Source organism: Tenrec ecaudatus, chromosome 2 (assembly GCF_050624435.1).
Source record: "Tenrec ecaudatus isolate mTenEca1 chromosome 2, mTenEca1.hap1, whole genome shotgun sequence".
Taxonomy (NCBI): Eukaryota; Metazoa; Chordata; class Mammalia; order Afrosoricida; family Tenrecidae; genus Tenrec; species Tenrec ecaudatus.
Genome location: NC_134531.1, coordinates 149,013,977 through 149,039,992, shown reverse-complemented (window position 1 = coordinate 149,039,992; position 26,016 = coordinate 149,013,977). Strand labels below are relative to the sequence as shown.

At 49.3% G+C, this 26,016-nt stretch overlaps 1 long non-coding RNA gene across 2 annotated transcripts in view; it reads right to left on the bottom strand.

Moving 5' to 3' along the window:
* LOC142439414 (uncharacterized) overlaps positions 1–26,016 on the bottom strand; it is a 182,265-nt gene that overhangs the window by 135,788 nt on the left and 20,461 nt on the right. The window contains exons 2-5 of one of the 2 annotated variants that reach the window (XR_012782852.1): positions 11,126–11,222; positions 10,822–11,028; positions 9,696–9,824; positions 6,572–6,843 (exon numbers count right to left, since the gene is read on the bottom strand). This is a non-coding gene — a long non-coding RNA (uncharacterized LOC142439414). The remainder of the gene's footprint in view (positions 1–6,571; positions 6,844–9,695; positions 9,825–10,821; positions 11,029–11,125; positions 11,223–26,016) is intronic. The other variant, XR_012782853.1, reaches the window with a different exon arrangement.

The window sequence follows — 26,016 nt, the reverse complement described above, 5'->3', positions numbered from 1 at the left end:
TAAAAAAAAAACTGTATGTAGTAAAGAGCTGGTTAACAAATTAGGGTATATCCATACACTGAATTACTATGCAATTGGATGAAAGAATGAGGAAACTTTTCATGGCCTATAATAAGTTACCTTTTTCGTTTTTTAAGCAAAAAGATACATAGGCACACACACACACATACACTCACTTTGGGAAAAACTGACCATTTTACAGTGAGTAATTCAGGGCCACTTAGGACATTCCCAATGTGGTGCAACCACCAATTCTAAACTAGTTCTAAAACATTTCCACCACTCGAAAATAAAACTCCACACCCCTTAAACAAGGAGCCTGGTGGCTCCGGGTTTAGGCACTTGACTGCTAACCAAACCAAAACATCAGCGTTTCTGAGCCACCCAGGGGCGTGATGGCAAAGAGCCCACTAGTTACCCTGTGAGGAAAAAGAGGTGGCAGTCTGATTCAGAAAGACTGTCGGCCTTGAAAACTATGGGGCAGTCCCACCTGTGCTATAGGGCCCACAGGCCCACCCACTGAGCAGTTTCTCCCCATTCCTCTGTGCTCCCGACCACGGCGGCCAACACACTGCTTTCTGACTGTGTTCAGGTTCATGACATCTTACTATTGGTAGCCCTTTCTGTCTGTCTTCTTTCACTTGGCGTTCAGACTCTTGGGCCTACCAATTCAATTTTTCTCCCAAGAAACTACCAGGACCGGTATCCAAAGAACCAAGGCAAACTCACTGCTATAGCGTTGAGGCCAACTCTTGGGGACCCCGTAAGGCGGAGAACTGCCCCTGTGCGTTTCCAAGACTGACTGTTAACAGGAGTAGAAAGTCCATCTTTCTGCTGACCTTGCAGATTGCAGCCCAACTCATAACCACGACGCCCCCAGGACGCCTTTTACTACTGGGATGGTAGGCGAATTTTGTGGGAAAGCAATAGGAAGGATGGTTGTAGTGATTAAGATGGGGGAAGGCAGGATGCAGTACATAAACATTTTATATAGCCTTTGATTACGAATTTCTGTCTTGCTTTGTTTTAAATTTAGCTCTGTTTGGATAAGACAAAGGAAGGAAAACTACATGGCTGACAATATTTTCAGTAGGATTTGAGGGCTGCCCGCTCCCTCTTCTGTAATGTCTCTTCTGTCGGGAGGCTGCGCTCGGGGATGCTGCAGACAGACAGAGCTGGGTGAGAAATGCATCTCTCGCTGTCTGTGTTCACAACTTTGAGCTGAGCTTCCTTACAGCGGACATAAATGTTGCCTCCTAAACTTGCCCTGGGAATAAGAGTAAGAAAAGGAAGTTTTTGGACCCGACCCAGGAAGTAGAAGCTGCTGTTGGTATTTTTCTAGATTTTTCTCTTTGATGGGTTACCTTTCACAGATCAGTGATTCAACGCTGGGCATCAAAAATAGAGATTAAAATGTGCGCCGTTCCCTTGCCTCTTTGTTTTCCTCATCAGACCCTCTCTCTTAAGCCTCTGCTTGGTAATTCTGAGAGAAGAGCAAAGTGCTGTATCAAGGAGGGACACCATAGTTGACATGAATGGGAGTTAGCTTTGCACATTGGCACGCACAGATCTAAGGCATCACGAATCCATTTTTTCCAGGATGACCCTGAAGGGACAGTGTAACCCGGGTTAAACAAAAGCCCAAAGTAAAGACCTGAAGTATTTACATGCAGGGCAATGATGCGGTTTAGTGAACACATTAAATGTGGGGGGTGGGAAGGGGGGTTGGAATGCGGAGGGGTTATATGTCATGAAAATCACTATTACTCTTCTGAAATCTGGGCCAGGCTTCCTGGAGGAGGCAAAATTTAAGAGGGTAAGGAAGGATAAATGTAATTATCTCAGGATGCCTTCCCGCCCATCAGAAGAGCATTCCTTGGCCTGGTCTACTCGCATCTAATTTACTGCGAGACTTCTCCTGAGGTTTGCCTCCGCATCTTTTACTTGAGGGTTAATAATGTGGGTCGCGGGGAACCCAGGATTATCAGAAGTCTTTGCTTTCCAAGAGACTCTTTAGAAATGGAAAAGGACGGGGAAGCTCCCTTTGTATAAAATTATAAAAGTGCTCGTGCGAATGGAGAAGCTTTGCAAATGTGCAGAGCAAAGTAAGTCAATGCCACCAAGGCGGAGGAGGCCTGAATGCACTTACGTGAAAGATCTAGAAGAGGCAATGCACAGGGGTCAAGTTCACGCCTGGTTTCCAGGGTGGCAGGTGGGGAGGAGAAGGGCAGGGACTGCTGAGGGGCACAGAGCTGCACTGAAGGCAGGAGAGGGGAACTTCGGAAACCCCTGTGATGGTGCACAGCATGAGGAATGTGATTGTCGCCAAATTACACATGGAAACATTTTAAAAACCCAACACCCTGAAATAATGTTTTGTTATATTCAAGAAAATATTTTTTTTAATCTAAAACCCTAGCTAGTTAAAATTTTGTTAAAGTCCTCTCTACACACTCCATCTCTCCCTAGAAGGTACTGCTGATGGGCATGTAGTCTTCCAGACTTCTACCTGTACAAACATATGTGCACGACAGACTCACTCTCTCTCTTACACACACATACACACACACACACACACACCTTTTAAAATAGATAAGATCACACTGGATTGCTCTGTTATTAGAATTTTTCGCTTAACCAAAGCCAAGGGCATTTGCCCATGGCACTCCACACAGGGGTTGACCTCAGCAGTGACAGACCCTGGAGGCTCAGGGCTGGAGACCCAGCTCCCCCACTTAGCAGGTGTGTGACGGCCAAATTACCGTAACCTCTCTGCAGCTCAGTTGCTTCATCTCTAAAGATATTCTAATAACAGTAGCCATAGGATTTCCTATAAGGAATAGCAAGTTGCTCTTGGAAATGCCGTGCGGGACCTAGGTGAACATCTACAGATCCCAAACCGAACCACCTGTGCTCAAGTCAACACCAACTCCATGTGCTGCTGGCCTTTGTGATTTTCCAGCCTGCTCTTTTCCCGCTGTCTGGTGAACCGTCATTCTGGCACATGAGGCTTCCTATACATGTGCAAGTATTGCTCTAGGATCATTTCCCAGTCGAGGAATTGCTGGCTCAAAGGTCATATGCATTTTTTATGAAAGTTGCTGCCAAAGTCGGTGCGTGCCTGACTCCGGGCGGCCTCACCACCCTCTTGGTCTGGGTCTCTGGCATCCTCACACAAACCTAAATTAAAACCGTCAACAATGCATTTGTGAAAGTCCCAGGGACACCTAATCCCTTTGTCTCTCCTAAATGGAATTAGGCATTTTCGGCTCTTTGACCGGCCTTCAGTTGCCTGGACACGGCCGGCCCTGGGATGTCTTAGAAAAAATACAAATAAAACTGACTCGCCGTTCTCTAACCGCCTCCGGAAAAGCTGGAGGAGGCCTGCGTGAGGCCCCGGCGTGATGCTCTGCTTTCCATCACATGCAAAAAGATGCTCCAGAGCAGCTGGTGTTTTCCTGCGTGCAGAGCACAGCCAGCATTTGTATATAAATATTATCCCAGGGCTGGAGAGCACCGGGCTGCAACATCCCAGTTGCCTTCTTAGTCAACTGGAGGTGGGGGGTGGGAAATAAGCAGCCGGCGCCTTTCCCTGAGCACCCCCAGAAAAGGGGAAGCATCCAGGCACAAGTTTACCCCCATCTGGGCAGCTTCTATAAAACAAAGGGGTGGCGGAGTATGGCTGGGAATCTGCAGGAGGCAGAGAAGCAGAGCAAAGAGGAGGCTTGGGCCGGGGCTCTGCACACCTTGTCCCCGTGGACCGCCTGCAGCCGCCAGCCTCCCCAGGACCCCTCAGACCCGAAGGGAGATGTAAAGGTGTGCGGGGAGGGGTTGGCTTCGGAGGGCCTCTTGGAACTCTCATGCAGGAATGTCAATTAATTCCAAGGGCTGCCCGAGCTAAGCTCCACAAGCCCCCAAGCCATCCATCTTCCAAACTTGTTTTTCAGGCTGTTTGCCATTTTATGGCTCCAAACCCTTCACCTTTGTTCCTGCACAGTCTCCTGGCCTCCCACCGTTCCCAGAGAGGGAGGAGGAGAGGCAGCCTCTGGAAGGGTGGATTCCACAGAGCAGAACACATTCCAGGGTGATATCCAGGGACCTGGGCCCAGGTCCATCTGCGGGACTAAGTCCAGATGGTTATCTCAAACACTCGGAAGTGAGTTAAGCTTCCCCTTAATCACCTCCCAGGGGAGAGGCAGCAGGAAGGAAGCAAGGGCCAGAGACACAGGACTTCCTTGGGGCTGCTGGAAACTGACTTTGAAGCCAGAGACCCCTGGCATCAAGTCAAGGTCTTTAAACCCACTGTGCTTCCGTTTCTCCGTGTCTGGGAGGGCATGGGGCTGATGCACCCGACACCCAGCAGTCCATCAAATCCACCTCGCAAGGAGAGGTCGCGTGCAGTGTCCTGCATAGCGAAGAGGACGCAGCAATAAGCCACTGGACGGGTCCCTACCTGCACGAGACGTTCACAGCCCCCGGGAGGTAGCTACCACTACTGGGGAACTGAGGTTTATGGAGAGTCGACTGACCTAAGCGCCAGGTCTCCTTCTTAAAACTCACTGCTCTTCCCAGTGAAATACCAGTCCCAGTAGAGCTAACGTTTCTGGGTCCTCCCCTATGCGCGTCCCCACTCCCAAGGGCCAGGGAGGGGGCTGGGAAGAAACAAGGTCACATGATATTATGTGTCTCTAAAATGTGCCCAAGTCAAGTTCTTTAACCACAACTAGAAATAGCAGCATCTCTCGTCCACCTGTTTCTACACCCTGTTTCCTCACAGCCTGTCAGGTAATGCGAGTGTCTCGGGGCATTCAGGGCACCTTCCCAAAAGGAAAGAATCCTGGTGGTGTAGTGGGTGGTCACTCCCTGGGCTGCTAACAGTAAGGTCAGTACTTCGAAACTACCGTGAACTCCCTGAGAGAATCACAGAGCTTTCTACTCCTGCAAAGAGTTGCAGTCTCAAAAAGCCACAGGGCAACGCTGCCCTGTCCAACAGGGTCTCTATGAATGGGCATGGGCTCATGGCAGTGAGTTTTATGAGCAAAGTACTATCCACATCCCCATTCTCATTTCATCAACTCAAAATTAAACCACACACGGCGTTCGTACTCTCTCTCCACTCCCTCGGCTCCGTACCCCTGGCAGCCAGGAGCCTACTTTCTGTCTCTGTACTATGACTGCGCTTGTGCATGGCTCTGTGTTATCCATCATGACCATGTGACTGCTCGGAGCTTCAGTTCCTTCGGCAAAGCCATGAGGTTAAGAATGCCTCCCTTGCAGAGTTGTTGCGAGGATTCAGTGGAAAATATATCAAAGCTTTGAATGGCCAAAGCCCACAGGAAGAGCGCTCACATGGTCACAGTGTGCACATTTGCAGGAAGATGGGTGAGAACTGGTTCCAGGACAACAGTCAGGGTCAATGTAGAGAGATGATTATGGGTGATTTAATCAGCCCTTCCCCCACTTTTATGAGAGCGATCTTCCACCCCAAATCTATGCAAGTCTTTGGCCCTGACCTGTCTTCTTCTCAATAAAATCTTCCATTAAAACGTGGACCAAGAGGGTGAAAAAGTAAGGGGGCCAGTGAAGGGATAAATTCAAAAGTCAATTAAGATTATTTTGGATTGGATTTGTGAACCCCCAAAATATGCGGTGGAGTTCTGACCCCTCTACCTCTGCCTGTAATCCTACTGGGGTATTCGGTTTTCTTTCTTACTTTACTACCTCTTTAAGACGTTGAAAAGCAAGGATGCTACTTTGAGGACTAAGGTGCGCCTGACCCAAACCATGATATTTTCGATAGTATCATATGCATGTGGCGGTTGAACACTAAATATGGAAGGCCGAAGACGGATCTATGCATTTGAATTCTAGTGAAGAATATTGGTAAAGCATCATGGACTACCAAAAGAATGTTGACATTTAGTCTCCAGTACTTCAGACACGTTGTCAGGAGACACCAGTCCCTGCAGGAGAACAGGCTTAGTGAAGTGGCAGCGGGGCAGTGAAAAAGAGGACGACCTCTGGCAAGATGGGTTGACACACTGGCTGCATGGGCGGGCTCAAACCTAAGACGGATGGAGAGGATGACACAGGACCGGGCAGTGTTTGCGTACTGGTGGCCACAGGGTCACGGCACCGCAGCAACAACGGCTGTAATATCAGTGCAGGGTGTGTCCTAAATCTAATCGGTCCCAAGTGTCCGAAAGAGCAGCAAAGATCCAGCAGGAGTTCCTGAGTGGTGCAAATGGTTAAGGTCGCAATTACTAGCCCAAAGGTTAGAGGTTCAAATCCACCCACAGATGCCTCGGACGGCAGGTGTGGTACTCTGCTTCTGAAAAATCCCAGTCCTGAAAATGCATGGAGCAGTGCTCTTCTGCATGTGTGGGGCCATGGGGAGCTGGAATGGACTGGACAACAACAACACAGATATGGCACCTAGCAGGTCCATGCTGAAGAGGGCAGATGCAACCAAGGAACTGCCAGCCAGGAAGGAAGAGACGCACCCAGGACCCAAATTTGGACTTGTAGCCTTGAGAACAGTGAGAAAACAAAGCTCTTTCAAGTCACGCACCTGTGGTACTGGTGTTCCAGGAGCACGAGCGAAGTGCAGCACCTTGAGGAAATGCTTTGAGGTGCTCAACGGGCTTGGCCACTCTTCAGCAGGCTGTCCAATTGGCATCAGCCACCCTGAAGGCCCAGGAGTTCACTGTGAAATGCATGTCTGGTGAGTGGATTCTCCCTGCTTGGGTTCAAGAACGAGGCTCCAGCAGAACCACGACGGAAGTGGGGACTTGACGTGTTCCTAGACAGTCACCAGCGGAGACAGGCTCAATGACTGCGATTCTGTGGCGACATCAGAGGCAAGAGGCATAATGAATCTTGGCCAGAGAGGCAAAGCTAAGGTGAGGGGAAAGGGAGAGCCAAGGAGAAACCCTGCCAAGCCTGCTATGCCCACTGAACCATGATGGTAGGGAGGTTGACTAAGGACAGGAAGACGTCGGATGCTTGTCTGGTCCTGCTTGGCTGCTCACAGCACAGACTCCTAAAGGACCAAGAACACATCTATTGCATGACTGATTCTAAAGGCCTTGGGCCAAAAGAGCTGCATCAACACCTCATTAACCGGCCCAGATTCTGGAAGGCCGAAGAAGAGTAGCAAGAAGGCCCTCCCACCCCCATCCATTTACAAATTGCAGCCTCCTCTTCCTCGCCAAGAACATCCAACTTCTTTTTTTTTTTTTCATCCAGGTCACTCAGGGCTTCTTATATGACAGGCCAATGTGCTGTGTCTGTCACTCAGTGGCTTGTGTATGGCTGTGACGCTGGAAAGCCATGACACTGGTATTGCAAGACAGGTTAGAGGGAAGGACCAACTTCTGAAGGGCGGGGGCGTTAGGGGAAATTACTAACAATACTTTTTTTTCTTTTTTTTTTTTGCTAACAATACTTTTAAAGACCCTAAGGAGGGAGTATGCCTAGTAATATGCACCTAATAAGCCATACTGGCCCGAGTTTCTATACACACCCTGGGGACCCAGGCCAAGTGCCATAACATTGGGGCACTGAATCCTGGATTTTCCAGGTACAGAACATGCTTCAAAGCCCTTATCAGAGGGATCTAATGTGGGTCCACTAAGTGAACTAGACTCTACCTCAAACACATGCGTAAACTGAGGACTTAAGACTGAAAATTCATGTTGTTTGAAGAAGCCAGACAGCTACACCAAGGGTACTAAACCAGCACTGACTTAGTCCATCAATGCCCTACTTGCTGTATCAAGATACGCATTCCAACAGACCTGTGATTGACACTGACAATGAAAATTATTGTAATTTCACCTGACAACCAACTCCCAATGTTTGTGTAAATAGCCTCTAGAATGTAAGGATATATTGGGTACAAGTGAACAATTCAGGTGCAATACATAGTCAGCCTACACTGGTCCAATCCCTCTCTCCACATCGTTTTAAAAATCAGCAGCAGGGGCAAACCAATGACACTATTCGTGGAGTTCCTTATGCTCCAGGGAGATGATCGATAAGATTCTCTGCCATAAATTAACAAGGAGGTCTCTAAGGGAAGCCAAAGGCAGATAAAAAAAAGCACAGCTCCACGAATGGATTTTGGGCTTACACTAAATCCTACCTACAACTTATGAAAAATTAGTTCCTACAACATGGCCTTACTCAATAAATGTCTTCATGAAGGAAACACTGAAGACATGGGTGCTAGAGCAAGTGTGGTGAAGAAATCAGATGGCGTCAGCTATCAGACAGAGTATCGTCTGGGGTCTTAAAGGCCTGTTTCCAAACAAGCAACCAGTTAAGTGCACATGGAAGAAGCATACCAACATCCATGATCTAAGGATTGTAAATTATATAATCCAAATCTGAAGGAGGAAATCACATCAGAGCTGACACTGAGATTCCGGTATGCAGAAGGCTCTGAGTGACAGTAGAAACCTAAGACACATTTGTGAGAACTACACAGGAAATAAACCTACGGTGATTTCCTCTTCCAGAATTGAGGGATGGAGGGAAACTGAGTTTCCCTCTGAGAAGAAACTGGTTGCCAAATAGAGAGTATTGGAGAGGTGACTAGAGGCAATCAAAATGATAAACCTGACTTGAACGGTTAAAAGCTTGTCACTTGATCCCTGCTCTGATGTACTTAGGGCCTGATCTGGTTTTCAATATTTTCTGTGGGTTTTTTTTCCATATTGGGGTTTATCACTGGTGTATTTTGTCATTGTGGGTAGCCCTCTTAAGTTTTTATGATATGTTTTGCTACATTTTTCAGTATATGATTGGGGGGTGTGCAGGAGGAGGTAAAGGGGGAGCTGATGCCAAGGAGTTCAAGAAGGAAGAGCGTGTTTGAACCTCATTGCAGTAGCAATGGTGCAATGCTGTTGATGTGACTGAACTGTGGCGTAGCATGCTATCTGTAAGAGCTCCCAAGAAAGTCATTTTGAATAAAAACAAAAACACAGGTTAAGAAGAAGGGCCTGCCACTCTGTCTCCAAAAATTAGGCAATCAAAACCCTGTGGTTCACAACTAGAACACTACACAATGCACCCTGGAATGGAGGCGCTCACTGCAGGGACTCAAGGACATCAAGGAGCCTAAACATGGCCAGGGCCAGGCAGCTTGTCGTCCTGTTGTGCCTGTGGCTGCCATGAGTCAGAACTGCCTGGTGACAACTAACGGCATGTGGCAGGCACCGTGCCAAGTCCCTACTGTCACCCCTCCGAGCAACTCTGGGATCCCAGTTTACAGACGACGAGACGGGGGCCCAGAGCCGGTTAGGTGGCTTGCCCAGCTGGTAAGCAGTCGAACGAATCAAGGAATCAAGCCCAGGTCTGTCTGATCCCAGGGCCTGAGTTCCCAAGCACTGCTCTCTTTTCTTTACCTTTCTCTCCCATCTTTCCTGCTTCTCCTTATCCTCTAGAAAAGCAAAAGGCTTTCTAATACCTTCCACCTCACCCAACCAGGCCCTATGTCTTCTAAGGTTTTGGGGCCCCTCTCCAGGCTGACCCCCAGTGACTGAGAGCCCCCCCAACCCCCTTTGGGGGAGCTACTGTTTCTGAGATTTCTTATATACAGGAAACTTCCCGAGCTGCCTTCAACAAACCCAAGGTTTCCTTCCTTTGTGCCCCCCCCCCACCCCACCCTGCAACACTTCAGGATGACTCACCCCAGGCAGGCAGGAGAGCTCCTCTGGAGACTGGAGGTGACCTTGGCGGGGCACTCTGCATCCTGTGCCTGTTCTCCTCTTGTCCAGTGGGCAGCCCCCAGCTTCCCTGCCAGGCATGCGGTGTGCTGTCTAGGTGAACACAAAGCATATTAAGAATAAGGCTAAAAGCAGGATGTACAATATCAACCATCCTGCACTGCTGACCTAGGCCCACCATCCCAAGCCACTATTTAAATCAGTGGTTCTCAACCTTCCTAATGCCGCGACCCTTTCATACAGCTCCTCATGTTGTGGTGACCCCCAGCCATAAAATTATTTTCATTGCTACTTCATCACTAATTTTGCTACTGTTATGAACGCTAATGTAAATATCTGATATGCAGGATGTATTTTCATTGTTACACATTGAGCATAATTAAACATAGTGATTAATCACAAAACAATGTCATTATATATTGTGAAATGTTTATGTGTTTTCTGATGGTCTAAGGTAACCCCTGTGGAGGGGTCATGACCCACAGATTGAGAACCGCTGATCTGAATCCTCTCCCGTTGGAACTGTGGCTACAGGAGTTTGCCTGCACTCTTGCTTGCTTCTTGGTGTACAAGCCTTACTGAAAAAAAGGTTAAGAGCCCTTTTCCCCCAACTGTAGTCACTCTTCAGTATCCCCATCAGTCTGAGAATAAGCATTGAATACTAATAACAGCTAATAGTAGAGATTTTTTGAAGCCCCATGTTGGACGTTACCCACAGTTATCCAGTTGAGTCTGAGTCACAGCAACTACCGGACCGAGACCTGTTCCTTGGGGTTTCTAAGTTTATAAGTCTTTATGTGAGTAGACAGTCTCTTCGTGTGTGCGCGTGCGCACGCAGGTGTGTCCCCCCCTCCCTTCTCATTTAATCCTCATATGATTATACCAGTACATTGACAAGGAACTGCCACAAGCTAGGTTGAAGAGGCTATGCGTTGAATGAATGGTATCATTGCTGTTATCAGAGACTTTAACTGAAAATAGCAGAAAGGTCTTTACTTGTGTTTTGAGAACCATACAAAGGTAATTGCCTATGTGGATGGTAACGAATTATGGGTAACACAGAGGAGAACGGAGATTCCACAGCACTTACCTGTGCGCATGCAGGACCTGTACACAGACCGAGGATTCATCATTTGAACAGCATGAGACAGGAAGCAGGCATCACAGTTGTGTCCTTTCTCCATGCTTGCTCAATCTGTCCGATAAGCAAATAATCTGAGAAGCTGGCCTGTGTCGTGAAGGAGGCAGCACCCGGATTGGAGAAAGACTCAATATGCAGATGACGCAATCTTGCACACTGAAAACGAGCAGGATTCGAAGCACTTACAGATGAAAATCAAAGACTACAGCCTTCACTATAGATCACACTTTTAACGTACAACAAAAGCCCTCACCACTGGACCACTAAGCAGCTTCATGCAAAATGGATGAGACTGAAGTTGTCAAGAATTTCATTTTATTTGGTTCCACAATCAATGGCCCTGGAAGCACCTGCCAAGAAATCAAATGACACATTGTATCAGGCACATCTGCGATATAAGTCCTCCCTTAAAATGTTTAAAAGCAAAGATGTCAGCTTGAGGATTAAGGGACACCTGACCCAAGTCACGGTATCTTCACTCACGTCATCTGCATGGAAAAGGCGGGCAACGAATCAGGAAGACTGAAAGCACCGATGCCTTTGGATTTTGACGCTGGTAAAGAATATTGAGCACACCATTGATTAAAGAAGAACAGACAAATCTTGCTTGGAAAAAAAGAGGCAGGGCCGTGCTTAAAAGGAGACAGGGAGACAGTCCCACATCCTCTAGGCATACTGTCAGAGTCTTCTGGAACAGGACACCATGCTTGATCGAGCAGAGGGGCGACCCAAAAGAGGAAACCCTCACCGAGATGAACGCACACATGACCCACACCACAGACGCCAGGAGCGCCGTGACCGTGAGCATGGTGAAGGCTGGGCAGGGTTTCCCTCCGGTGTGCGTAGAGTGGCGAGGGGTCAGAGCCAACTCAAAGGCACAGTTTGCGGCTGGGCTCTCTAGAAAAGTCCAGTCAGTGACACTTGTGGAATACCTAGAGAGAGAGAATTGTTGTTGGGTGCCACCGAGTCGGCTCTGGCTCATAACGACCCAATGACCGACAGACACAAATGCTGGTCTTGCACCCTCCTCACAACTGTTCTCAGGGCTTGGCGTTTGAGCCCATTGGGGAGCCTCGTTTTAGCTGCTGACATTGACCTTCTCCGTGGCCTCTTCCCACCGATACAGTCCATTTTGATTTCTGTGTATTCCATCTAGAGGAATCCATGTGTAAAGCTGCCTTTTATGCTGTTGGAGAAAAAAAAAGGAATTTTCAACAAAGTCGTTGGTCTTGTAAAATTTTATCATGCAATCTTCAGCTTCGTTTCTATTACCGAGACCAAATTTTCCAATTACTGCTCTTTCCTCTTGGTTTCCAAGTTTTGCATTCCAATGTCCAATAATGATCAATGCATCTGATTGCATGCTTGATCAACTTCAGGCTGAAGGCACTGGAAGAATTCCTTCATTTTCTTCATCACTAGCTTTAGTGGTTGGTCCATAAATTTGAATCAGAGTTATATTGATGGGATTTCCTTGTATGTGGACCGATCCGATCCGATCACAGCATGGTACTTCAAGATGGATCTTGAAATGTCCTTTTGATGATGAAGGCAACAGCATTCCTTTGGCGTGTGGCATTCCCAGCACAGGAAATCATAGGAACGTTTAAATTCACAATGGCCAACCCCAGTCCATCTCATTTCACTAACACCTAGAGTATGATAGCTATGAGTTCCGTTTCCATTTTAACTCCCAGTTTTCTTAGATTCATACTTTGTACACTTCAAGTTCGGATTAGTAATTGATGTCTGCAGCTCTTTCTTCTTCTGAGTCATGCTCCATCAGCAATGGAAGGTCCCGAAGGCTCTGCTCCCCCAGGCTTCCCGTCATTCAGCAGGCTCATCTTCTGGCACTATCTTTGGCTGCATCCTGCTTCTGTTCATTAGGTTTTCAGTAACTGACAAGGTTTCCATGCTCCCCATAGGGTTTCAGTGGCTCATTCATCAGAAGCTGACAGCCGATTCCTTCTTCAGTCTGCTCTCAGCCTGGAAGCCCTGCTGGACCCTGGTCACCTGGGGTGACCCTGCAGGTACTTGCAATCGCCGTGACGCGGCTTCCAGCATCACAGCCACACACGAGACACCAGAGGAGACAAACTGACAGGTAAGCGGTGGCCTGTCAGGATTGCAGCCTAGAAGACCTGGGGGCAGTTCGACTCCGCCACATAGGTCACCACGAGGCAAAATGCACCTAAGGCCCCTAACAGCACCTCATCGCACCCACAGCGCTTCCCACTGCATTACTCTCCACAGCCTCGCCCTCCTCTTGAGAGTCACAAAAAGCAAATCCATGCAGGCAGATTTATTTTCTGGCCACGATTGTATCAATGCCTAGAAAAATGGTTGCCACCTAAGCTGTTAGCGAACAAATTAATTTGGCTAAAAATTCTCATCAGCTCGTTCCTACCATCTCTCCTAAGCAACCGGTTGCCATCAAGTTGAGTGTGACTCCTGGCACCTGCCACGAAGAGCTGTGTTCCACAGGGCTTCGCCATGTGTCAGAGTAGAACTGTGCTCCACAGGCGGATTTGGGGGGGAAGTGGATGGCCTGGCCTCTCTTCCAAGATGCCTCTGGGAAGACTTACCCCCACCCCCGACCTCAACATTTTGCTTACCATTACAACCATCAACCATCTGCACCACCAGGGATTCTAGACCATAAAATCTGGCAGCGTTTTATTCATTTCTCTCCCTCCTATCCTTCAGCCACCCTCAGCATCTAGGAGACTTTGAATAAAGTCAAAGGCGCAGTCAATATTTTGGAGGCAGGATTTCCTTCTTCCGACCTGGTTTGGGGGGGTGGTCTGCTGTTCGGGGAGTTCGCCCTCCGCTCTGTTCCCCCCACGACACACAAGCCCCTTGTTGGAAAGCTTGTTTAGGAAGGCCGGAAAATGTTGGGCGCTTCCCCCTCCCACCCCTAAACTAGGTCCAGCTCCTCCTTGTCCTATTCGAAAGTGTCTTCCTCTTCTCAGAACGTGCTGCGTTTCAGACTCACATTTTCCCTGGGCTGGGCCAAGAGCTCCGCGCACAGGTTCAAACCCTTCTGTTGAGCACAGGCTAAGTGGGACGTTGGAATGAATGGAGGGGGGGGGGGGTGAAATAGGCTGCAAGCATCTCTAATTAAGCAGAGTAGGTGTTAGGAAGAAAAGGCAAGCAAGTGGCCATTTGGATATCTGCCTGCAAATAAAATAGAAAACTCGTTTCCCATTGCCACCATCCCCGACCTGTTTACCCTGTAAATCTCAGTTCTCTGATCCAAGTATTTCAATTTTCGCTGTATAAAACATGCTGTGTTGGGCCTATTGCGAGGAAACTAAAACAATGGAGGGGCCCCAGGGATGCGGGCTATCCCTTTGTCTCTTTCCTCCTGTACAGTAATCTAAAGGTGCTCCCCTACTTCTGCCCTAAACACTACATCAAAGTCAAGCATATTACCTTCCCCCACGAGTGAAAAGGAACTTCGCCTGATGGGGCGCTTTCCCCAAAATCAAGTCAGGAATCACCATGACCACAGTAGATGCTTACTCATCTTGCTGCTGGGGAGCTGAGGCCCCTTAGAGGAGCCCCGCGTGTGCAGTGTGGGGCTGCTCCCTAGGGCTATCAAGGCTGTGGCTTTTCCAGTGCAGACTGTCAGGTCTGTCTCCCCAGGTGCTTCTGAGTGGGGTGTAATTGCCAGCCTTTCAGCTAATCAAGTGCCTAACCATGTACACCACCCAACCAAACTCACTGCCGAGTCAGAGAGCCAGTCCTGACTCATAGCGACCCTCTCGGAGAGGGTAGGACTGCCCTGTGAGCTTCTGAGACTGCAACTGTGCTACAAGAGTAGAAAGCCTCATCTTTCTCCTACAGAGCAGCTGGTGGTTTCAAACTGCTTCCCTTTCTGCTAGCAGCCCAATCGGTAACCACTGTGTCACCTAGGAGGCTCCTTCAAACCCATGTGACTCAGAGCAACACTTCAGAACAGAGGAAACCTTCCCCCAAAGGGTTCCCAGGCTGTCATGGATACAGAAACAAGCAGACCCATCATCTTCCTCCTTTGTTCCAACTACCCACCTGCGGGGTTAGCCGTGGAGTGCCTTAACTGCCATGTGTGGCCCCTGGACTCCTTGGAGTGACAACAAGATTAAACACAGTGACTCGATGGCGGCAAGTTTGGTGGTGGTGGTTGTTATGAGCCCTAATTGGCTCTGTTAGTAAGCATTGGGTTACTGAGAGGTTGATGGTTCCAACCTACTAGCTGTTTCTCAAGCGAAAGATGAGGTTGTCTGTTCCTGTAAAGCCGTGGTTCTCAACCTTCCTCAGGCAGCGACCCTTTCATACACAGTTCCTCATGTGGTGGGGACCCCCCCAACCATCAAATTATTTTTGTTGCTACTTCATAACTGTGATTTTGCTACTGTTATGAATTGGGCGACCCCTGTGAAAGGGTCATTCGACCTCCAAAGGGGCCACGACCCACAGGTTGAGGACTGTTGCCAAGATTTAAAAAGCCTTAGAAGCCTGATCTAGGGTCGCTCTGAGCTAGAATTAAATCAGTAGGTTTGGGTTATCCATGTTAGGATAGCGGAAAGGCCATCAGAAACCACACAGACCAAAGTTTTTCACTGCTCAGGAAATTGATGCCAGAAGACACCAGATAACCTGCTCAGAAAGGAGTTGGGGGGGGGGGGCGCGGGCGGACTCCTGGTGGCTCAGTCTGTCTCAAGCGGACTTGCTCAGTGCCCACAGACAAAAGGCTGAGCATGTTGGGACCTTGTGCTCCTCATGTGGGAAATGGAAACGATTAAGCAGATGGCGCTCCCTCTCGAATGCTGGGGACCCGGGTGCTCCAGTGACTGGCAGTCTATGAAAGCAAAGCGGACAGGTGGCGTTCCTGCAGCCGCGCTGGAAATCCATCAACAAATGTGCTGAGATGAGGGACTGCAGACAGCTGCAGCACAAAGGAGCCAGCGGCCACTGCGTTCCTCCCTTCAAACCCACGGCCGCAGAGGAGCCGCTGAGCTTCCGGACCTGACTGAAGGCAGCCAGGGCAGCCCCGTTGCTGGTGCACCTGGGTGACTTCCTCTTGCAGGAGTCCTGCAGGAAGAGATGGAAACCCTCGCTCTGCTGTTCACCGCTATCCAACCACTCTGGGTACTATCCTCTCCATCTCTTCGGCTCCTTCCCCTGAGGAGCCTAGGAAACCACACGGACAGCACTTGACACAGTGCGCAGAATATAAACCAGAAACACAGCACGGTGGTAGATTCCGGCTCATATTGACCCTCTTAAGACACAGTGTAACGACAGCATGCGGGCTTCAGAGCTGGGATCTTTCTGGAAGCAGACTGACATCATCCTCTCATGCAGTACCTGGTGGGCTTGAACCGTCCGTTTCTCTCTTTGTGGTCCAGCACTTAACGACTGCTTCACCTGGGCTCCTGCATGGAATAGCCGAGTACCCAACATGCTAATAATCTGGAGTCAGTGTGGTCTATCAGCAACGCTCTCTCATCCGTCTCACCAGCCCTTGCCATGGCCCTCCAGAGCTGGGAATCAAGCTTCTGAACAGGGCTATTGAGCCCTAGAAATCCAGCACAAGATTGTTTAGAAGACCCCATTTTCCCATTCACATGCAGTGGAAAGAGCTCAGGCTCTACATCGGGCCCTTTTCTTACAAACCAGTGGAGAGGTGGAGGCGACACAAAGGGCGAACCGAACACTCGAGCCTCCCTCTCCCCTACTTGAGACATGTTATCAGAAGAGACCTAACCCCGAGAAGGTTATCACACCTGGTCAAGGAGAAGGGCAGCAGAAAAGAAGCTAGACTGACACGGAGGCTGCAACAATGGGCTCAACCCATTGAGCAGGGCCGGGCAGCGGTGTGCTGTTGCACAAATTGGATTTGCATTTGGAACCGACTTGAGAGCACCTAACAGTCACAAAATTGTACACTCCAGAGAGAAAGTAAGTCACTCAAATTCTCTATGCCCAGAGAGTGGGGTCTGGCCCAGAGCTCTAAGGGGACAAAGTACCTAACAAAATGTTCCTATGTTCCCTTCACTACCAGTTTCCCCAACCAAATATTTAGATATAAAAGTATCAGAGGGATCTACCTGGTAACTAAAATTAGGTGACTAGTGTCAGGGTACCCAATCAGACAAGCCTGGCTTACATGTGTTTACTTACTAATCTGTATTGAACAACTACACGTTTTCCACCACATCAGTCTCCAAGTATGGAGGACCTTCCACAGAAAGTCTCTTTTTCACCTTCACAATCCCAGCCAGACCAGAGTACCTAGTAAGCACGGTAAGCACAGGTGTGCGTATACTTATTAATCTGTCGTGAACCATTTCACATGGGCTTCAGATGGGATTAAAGTGTCCACCCCAGATGAGAGTGTTCAATATAGCACAAGGGAGCCCATGCTTACCTTGCTTACTGGGCTGTGCACCCCTGGCGGCGACTCAGTGAGACTAGGCCCTTGAATTGACACTCGGGAATTGGTCCAGTTCCTTAACCTCTTTGAGCCTCAGTCTTCTCAATCTGTATAAGGGGTGCGTGCTGTGGTTAATATTCATGCCAGGGCGCCTAGCATTATTTGCTCCAAAAGAACACCTTAGGGCAACGAGAGCATTTCCCTAGAACACAAACCAGGCTCTACCAGGCTGCAGCCTGGGGACCAACATGTAACTAACTCCACGGGACGCTTCCAGAAGTTTTATGAAGCAAAAGAGGGTGGGGATAGGGACAGGAGGCCTCGGATGCAGAAAGACACAAGCGAAGTCGACACCCACGGGGTGCCCCTGTTGAAGGGGCCTGGGAGCCCCCACCTGAGCTACCGTGAGATTGGAGTCACTTGCTTGGACGTCTCCATGGAAACTGCCCCATTCTCGTGCGGGGATTTCTCAGGTTGCCGGCCCGTGGCCGGGCGGTACAAGCACAAAGGTAAAACCTAAATTCTGGCGCGATCCAGATTTGGGTTGGGGGGAGGATCCCAGGAGTCACCAGCGGATTCCAGGAGCTGGTGATGTCCGGCTCCTCACTTGCCCTCTCCGAGCCTCCGTTTCCCACCTAGCCCTCCCCCCACCCCCACCTCCCGAACGAAAGCTGCCTGCTCCTATGCGGGGAGGCTGGAGGCTTAACGAGGAGGCGCGCGCTGCCTAGGCACGGCGGCCCGAGAGCAAGAGCGGGCAAGCGCGGGTCTCATTCATGAAAAGCAGGAGGGGGCGGCGCCAGTCCGCAAGCGGCAAAGACCTTTATCTCTGGCAGGGCTTGAAAAAAAAAAACCATCCTGAGGAAGCAACCAGAAGTGGAGGTGGCGCGGGAGGCCCGGGGCGATGCTCCGGAGGCGCCCCGGAGACAGCGCGGGCCGGCGGCGGGGAGGCCAGGCAGCGGGCGCCCCGCGGGAGCGCCGAGGTCCCGCTGCGCCCCGGCGGGGCGGGGGCGGCGGAGGCGGAAGCGGGGGCGGCCCGAGCGCGGTGGGGATGTTTAAAGGAAATTTACAATCATTTCCTCTCTGTGGTTTGGTGACAAATCAACAACATCCTGTTCTTTTGTGAGGCTCCGGGCGCCTGCAAGGCGGGGGCAGCACGCTGGCTCTTAAAGGGACACACACGGGTCCCCTCCCTCCACCACTCCCCCGCGGCTCCAAAAGAAATAATAAAACCTCCCCAAGGTGCCACTTCTGGGGGCGCCACCGGAATGCGGGGCTTCTATCCCAGCTGCCCCCAGACCCTGACCCGGATCGCGTCCCCTCCCCCGCAGCGTCTCCGTGGGTGCCGAGCGGAGCCAGCGGGGATGGCTCACACCGCTCCCCCCACCCCCCTGCCCCGTGGCTGTCCCAGGCTGGGGCCATCTCCCGCCGAGGCGGAGGGCTGGAACGGGGAGCATCCGCCCTCCCCAGACCCAGAGCTTCCCGGTTGGGCCTGTGGACCGCCGGGTAGTTTTTAACACACACCCCCTCCCCAATCCTCTTGCTTCGAATTTTCCAGCCCCGAAACTCTGGATTTATGGTTAAAATGTCGACGTGCGCACACGAGGTTTATAAAACGCCAAAGTGGAGAGATGCTTCCCGGGGCTGCGGGAGTAATGAGAATCAGATGGCTGGGGCCAGGAAAGTTTTAAAAATACTCAACCGCCCTCGCAGGATTTCGTTCATTCAGTCATTTAATGAGTCGTTTTTACTAAGTGCTGGTCCCCCTTCTAGGTCTTGGTACACAGCAGGAACACGACCAACCCGGCCCCTACCCCTAGGGGGCTGGATTCTCCCAAATACGGGAAGGAATGGAGGGAACCGGATTGTCCTGCGTGGTGACTGAGAGGGTCATATCCCAAAACAGACGCTTCCAACAAAGAGCTGTCTGAAGATGGGACCCTCTGACTCTAAACCCCAAGGGTGAAAGGCCCCAGCCTTGGCGAGTCGTCCATATTATCAGAGGACTGGAGGCAGGAGGCTCACCGCTGCCCGTTCCAGACACCAAGCCCTGGGCAGATTCCTGAGAAGCAGCCCTGGTAGCTGCCATCCAGGTGGGGAGAGCCCTGGTGCCCTGGCTGGGTGATTGGGGCAAAGCCCTTCTCAAGACCTCAAAGTCCTCATCCACAGCATGAGGCGACCAAGTTGAAGTCTGTCTTTCTTAATCCTCTCTGTGCAGTCTCCCCGGAGATGGAAAAAGAAAGGAAAACATAGGCCCCATCCCTCACCCCAGCTCTGGCCTGGGGAATCAGAATCTCTGGTCCCAGGGACCAGGCCCTGTTCCTTAATGAAAGGTGTACCCCCAGAGGTTAAGGACCATTGACCTCGAGGATCTCCAAGGGCCTTCTTAAAACACAGGGAAGAGCTATCTGGCTTGGAGGTATAAGCTATCACCCCAAGGGCTGGCTGTGATGGTGAGAGCCATTGAGGGTCCCATGCACGTGGCCATCACCTACACTATCCTCACGACGGATTATGGATTGGGCTCTTGTGACCCAGAGGGCTTTCACTGGCTGGTTTTCGAAGGTATATTGCCAGGACTTTCTTCCTGGCTGCTCTGATTTGTCTGGCAGCTGCATGTTCCAGCAGCATGGCAGGGAGCCTCTGAGAGACGGGCAGTGCCGGCACAGCAAGTGCACGGGGCAGACATCAAACCCAGTCTCCAGGATCAAAGGCACGCATTCTGCCACTGAACCATCAATGCGTCATGCTAGGAATGTATTTCCCTTATCTAATTTAAGTTACGAAGGAAAAGAGAAAAAAAAACATGCCAAATGAGACAGGAACTATTATTATCCTCATTTTATAGATGAGGAAATGAGGTGCATAGAGGATATGAAATCCGATCATAGGCCCACAGCTAAATAAGTGGCGATGATTAAAGAAAAGGCCTTGCCTGCATTCTCTAGGCTGGAGTGCCTCTCTCTCTCCTGACAAGAAACAAATTCCACTGAGTGCGGTTGTTAAGGAGGAGCCCTGGTGGACCAGTGGTTAAGCACTTACTACTCCTTGAAAGGTGGGCCATGCAAACCCACCAGGGGCTCAGACAGAGAAAGATATGCCAGTCTGTGGCCATACATACTGATAGCCCCAGAAAGCTGATGGGCGCTTCTGCTCTGTCCTAGGGCCACTGAGTCAAATCTGCCTCGTGGCAACGGGTGGGTTTTTAGCACACAGAGGGACTATCAGGAGAGGGGCATGGGCCTTTCCAACCTACGCTGCTCATGCATCCCGGGCAGAGAGGGGGACTGGCCTGGACGACGTCCGGTGAACTGGACGACGTCCGGTGACAGGGTGGGCTCACTACCATTGAGTCCTAGCAACCCTATGGGACAGAGCAGAATTTCCCGTGTGCGTTTCCAAGACTGTAACTTTTTTTTTTAATTAAATACTTTGGGGGGGGGGGACCTCTTGCAGCTCTTATAACAATCCATACGTTCATCCATTGTGTCAACCACATTTGTACATATGTTGCCATCGTTTTCAAAGCATTTTTTCTACTTGAGCCCTTGATATCAGCACCTCATTTTTCCTTCCATCCCCCACACTCCCTCCCTCATGAATCCCAGATAAATTATTATTTTCCTATCTTACATCATTTACTGTCTCCCTTCACCCACTTTTCGGTTGTTTGTCTACCTGGGAGGGGGTTAGATGTCAATCCTTGTGATCAATTTCCCTTTCTCCCCCTACGTTCCCCCTACCCTCCTGGTATCTCTATTCTCATTGTTTATCTGTCCTGGATTCCCTGTGTTGCGGGCTCTTATGGGTAGCAGCGTGCACGCTCTGGTTTAGTGAGATTCGTAAGGTAGATCTAAGGTCATGATAGTAGGGGAAGGAAGCATTAAAGAACTAGAGGAAAGTTGTATCTTTCATTGGTGCTATACTGTACCCTGACTGGCTCCTCTCTTCCTTGTGACCCTTCTGTAAGGGGATGTCCAATTATCTACAGATGGGCTTTGGGTCTCCACTCCACGCCTCCACTCCCTCCCATTCACATTGGTATGATTTTGTTCTGGGTCTTAGTTGTCTGATACCTGAGACTGTAACTTTTTACGGGAGTAAAAAAAAAACAACAAAAAAGCGTCATCTTTCTCCCTGCCCAAAGTGTAGGTGCCAAGCAATAGAGTACACCCTCAGAAAACAACCTTTTGTGTTTCTGTGATGATCCTCTTGTTTTCAAAGATCGTTTCCATAAAACGTGAGACTTTGCCTGAGTTAGAGGAGCCATTTGGCAGGGTGAAGGAGAGAGAGAACTTCCTGTGCACCCCAGTAATAGCCAGGATAGAAGACACTCACCCACCCTTCACACACTCCCAGATGGGGCCCACCACTGCCCTTTTCACCTCTCGACCACCTTCCCATTTGTGCAGTTTCATGTGGGCTGGGTCAGATTCCCTAGGGAAGTAATAGATTTGTTCCAGGAGAGGTTAGAAACTAGGAAAGTCAACCCAAACTCAGTGCTACTGATGACGACTCACTGTGACCCCCTATGACATAGAAGAGCCTCCTTGTAGGTTTCCAAGATGGTAAATCTTTACTGAAGCCGAAAGTGTCATCTTTCTCCCAGGGAGCAGCTGGTGGTTTTGAACTGCTGACCTTGTGATTAGTAGCACAATGTGTAACCCACTATGCCATCAGGGTTACTACAGATTTTAAAATTTTTAAAAAAGGGAGGGGGGAAGCATCTTCCTTAAATAGATGACTTTTTTACAGTGAAATATTGTACTACCATTAATAAGAACAAGTCTTTGTGGCTAGACCAGAAAGATGTCTGATACTCACACGTAAGGCACAGAATAGACTCCATTCACTGATACTGAACAACACACACACACACAGCTGAACCATCTCTAGAGGGAAAGACTTCAAGGTGTTGATACTGGTGAGGCGGCAGATGCAAGGAGGGCGGATATGTGTGGTAGTTGCATAATCTGTTCTCAGTTTGAAGCTCAAGAGTGAAGGGGTGGAGTTTAGCCTATCAATCAGATCACAATTTGAAGACCTTATTTGGAGGCTCTAAGGAGATAAATAGCTCGCTGGAGGTGGGGCACAGGCTCACCCCCTGGGAGACACTGCAGCTGACAAGACACATGGAACTATTCTAGTGTCCTGAGCTGGAGGAACCACATGGAGTCTCCTGCCAGCCCTGAGATGCGTACAACGCCACTGGATCCACAAGACTTCTCACTGGCCTGTGGTCTTCCTGCATTCTGCATCATTGCGTGTGTTTTGTGAGTCTGAAGAGGATTTTATGGATTGGTATCGGACATATGGGCTAATATCAGACTTGTGGACTTGATCTGGACTGGGCTGGGGTGTTTTCTTCATGTACAATCACTCTTTATATAAAGCTCTTTCTGATACACAGATCACTGTTTGTATGAATTTGTTTCTCTAGTCCACCTGCATTAACACGGTGTGTTAATGACACATGTTTACTTTCTCTTTATCGATCTCCATGTCTAGATTTAATTTGTTGACCACAATCAGGTATTCCTAATTTTTGTAAATAAAAATACTGTTTAAATATAACAGAAGTACACATTAAAGAGGAAAGCATACAAGTTCACCCCGGGCCCTGGGCATTCTCGCCAGTGCAACCACCAAGTGACTGTTGCGGTGGCTGACTCAGGGTGACCCTGTGTGTGTCGGGGTAGAACTGTGATCCAGAGAGGTTTTCATGACTCATTTTCTAGAAGCAGTTTACTCGACTTTTTTTCTTCCTAAGCATCTCTGGACTTGAACCTCCAACCTTTTAGTTAGCAGCTGATTACATTAACCATCTGTCCACTTCAGGACAACACCTGGTAAGGTCTTCTTTTCAGAGGCTCCAGCTGGTTTCAGTGTCCCTGGGAGGTTTCTGGGGTGGTTTCCCTCGGTTCTTGCATCTCAATGCTGAAAGAATTCATGCAACAGAAGCACTTTTGTAAACCCAAGTAACTTTTAGGAGGGAAAGGGAAGTTTCGGTTATTGCAGTCTCAAAAAGCGCATGCTATTTCGGAAAAGTGTGCAGACCACACAGGGACCATGCGAGAGTTCACTACCGAAGACGGCCACTTCAGGAGAGCTTGAAGAACCTCGTGAAGAGCACGGGAAAAGGACATGAAATCAAGCATGTGGAAACAAGAGAAGGAAATCCGAAGAGCGAGCGCCCTGAGCGGGCACGCAGGCACGTGCACGCTTGCACTCAGGAGGAATCTCAGCAACCCCCCTCCCCCCCACCTCCACCACCTCCAAGAGCACACCGGAACCAGAGAGCGGCTTCAGTCTGGTACCTATCCTCTCCTATCCCCACGGGCTGGGGAGGCGTGGTTGAGGGTACTGGCTGATCTTACTGGCTGAGTTTAAGCGCACCTGTGTGACGTCATGTCACTGGTGCCTGAGGTGGGTGTGCCCAGGTGGGCTTCCACCTGGGCCTAGGTGGCCTGGGTCTGCCCATGCCCAGTTTGGATTTTCCCATAGGTATCTAATTAGTGTGCCTGATTTCTTTCCAACCTCTTTATTGTGGCATGGCCAGCTAATTTTCCCCCACCGCAGGTATTTATCCCTTTATCCCTTATCTACCTATCATTCCCATCCATCTGTCATAGCTGTGTTCTCCTTGGCCTGTCATTCCATAAGAGTTTCTACCTGGTCTGCTGTTGCTACCACTGGTTACACAGTATCCCCAGAGCTTCTGGGCTGTAGCTAGTGAAGATGGATTTGACAGCTGGCGGCGCCAATTGATGTAAACGATGACTGAGCTCATTTAAGAGTGAACATGTTCGAGGTGTAGCTTGGTGGAGGTGCCAGTGGGGGAGGGAGGTGATAGGAGCGGCACTGATGTTCGAAGGCTCTGACTTCCCTTTTTGTTATGTCCTAGAAGCTGAGGACCAGAAGTTGACACACCAATACCTGAAGAGAAACACTAAAGACTTGTGATCGGAACCTTATTCCAAGAAAGCTAGAAAGCTAAAGCCAGGGGTCTGCTGAAAGTGTTATGTGCAGAAGAACTACACTCTCTGATTAGGCAGATAACTCAGAAAGTCCATGACTTGAATAACCAGCAGAAGGTGAAATGTCACTCCTTAAGGGTGAATAGCAAACTCTCACTGCCATCAAGCTGATGTCGACTCATAAGAGGCAGAGTAGAACTACCCCTGTGAGTCCTAAGACTAACTGTGTATGGGAGTGGAAAGCCCTGTCTCCCTTCTCCCTTCCCTCACGGAGCCGCTGGTCATTTTGAACTTTGGATCTTCAGGATTGCAGTTCCATTGGTAACCACTATACTTTTCAATTGTTGGAAAGCAAGTACATTACTTTGAGGACGAAGGTATGACTGATCCAAGCCAGGGTTTTTCAATTACCTTACATGCATGTGAAAGTTGGGTATTGAATAAGGAAGACCCAAGAAGAATTGATGCACGTGAATTGTAATGCTGGAGAAGAATACTGAGAGTACCATGGACTGCCAAAAGAACCGACGAAACTGTCTTGGCAGAAGTACAGCCAGAATGCTCCTTAGAAGTAAGGATGGTGAGTACGTCATCTCAAGTACTCTGGAGAAGGAGAGCCCGTCCCTGGAGAAGGGACACATCATGCTGGGTGGAGCAGGGCAGTGGAAACGAGGAAGCCTGGACAAGATGGATTGACGCAGTGGATGCAACAGCGAGCTCCAGCGTAGGAGCCATCATGAGGATGGGGTGGACCGGGCAGTGCTTGTTCCTGTTGTACACAGGGTTGCTGTGAGTTGGAGCCGACCAAATGGGACCTAACAAGGATGAATTAGGAGCCATGGTGGCATAATGTTATACATTGGGCTGCTAACTTCATGGACAGCAGTTCAAAACCCCCAGCTGCTCCACAGACAAAAGATGAGGTTTTGTGCTCCCGTAAATAGTTACAGTCTCAGAAACCCACAGTTGCCGTTCTATCCCGTCCTATAGGGTCACTGTGAGTTGGGTGGACTCCCATGACAGTGAGCTAGCTTGTGGTGAGGGATGAAGTGTTTGGTCACTCTGCGCTTCCTCTTATTAGTCCTGGTGGCATAGTGGGATAAGAATTGGGCTGCTAACTTCAAGGTCAGTAGTGTGACCCCAACCAGGCACTCGTCAGAAAGATAAATGAGGCTTTCTGTTCCCCATAAGACTTAGAGCCTTAGAAGCCCACAGGGAAGTTCTACTTTGTCCTGTAGGGTCGCTATGAGTCGGAGTCAACTTGCAGTGAGTATGATCCTATTTATGTTTTCTTAGATCATTAGTTTATCAACAGCGTGATGTAGGGATTTAGAGGCTGAGAGCAGAAGACAGAAAACCTAGGTTGGATTCACAGCTCTACCAACTTCTCTAAGCCTGTTTCCTCGTCTCTAAAATGGTGGTTCTAGTATTTAACTTGGAGGGTTGTTGCTAAAAATTAAATGAGATGATATAGGCAAAGGCTTAGCCCTTATCACCAACACATAGTAAGTCCACTCTATGTTAACTTTTAGTTTTAAAGAGAACAATGAGAGCCAGGGCAGATGAGAAAAAGGAAGCTGACTGAGCTTCCGACTCTTACTAGCTTATAGGTCTGTATCGTAGGTATAAAGGCAAATCTTCCTAGATGACGGAGCTCTTACTTCATTCTGAAAAATGATCACAAGGGCCTACTTAACATATGCTGGGTGCTAGTACTATACAATGTAGACAGATCAAGACAGATGAAAT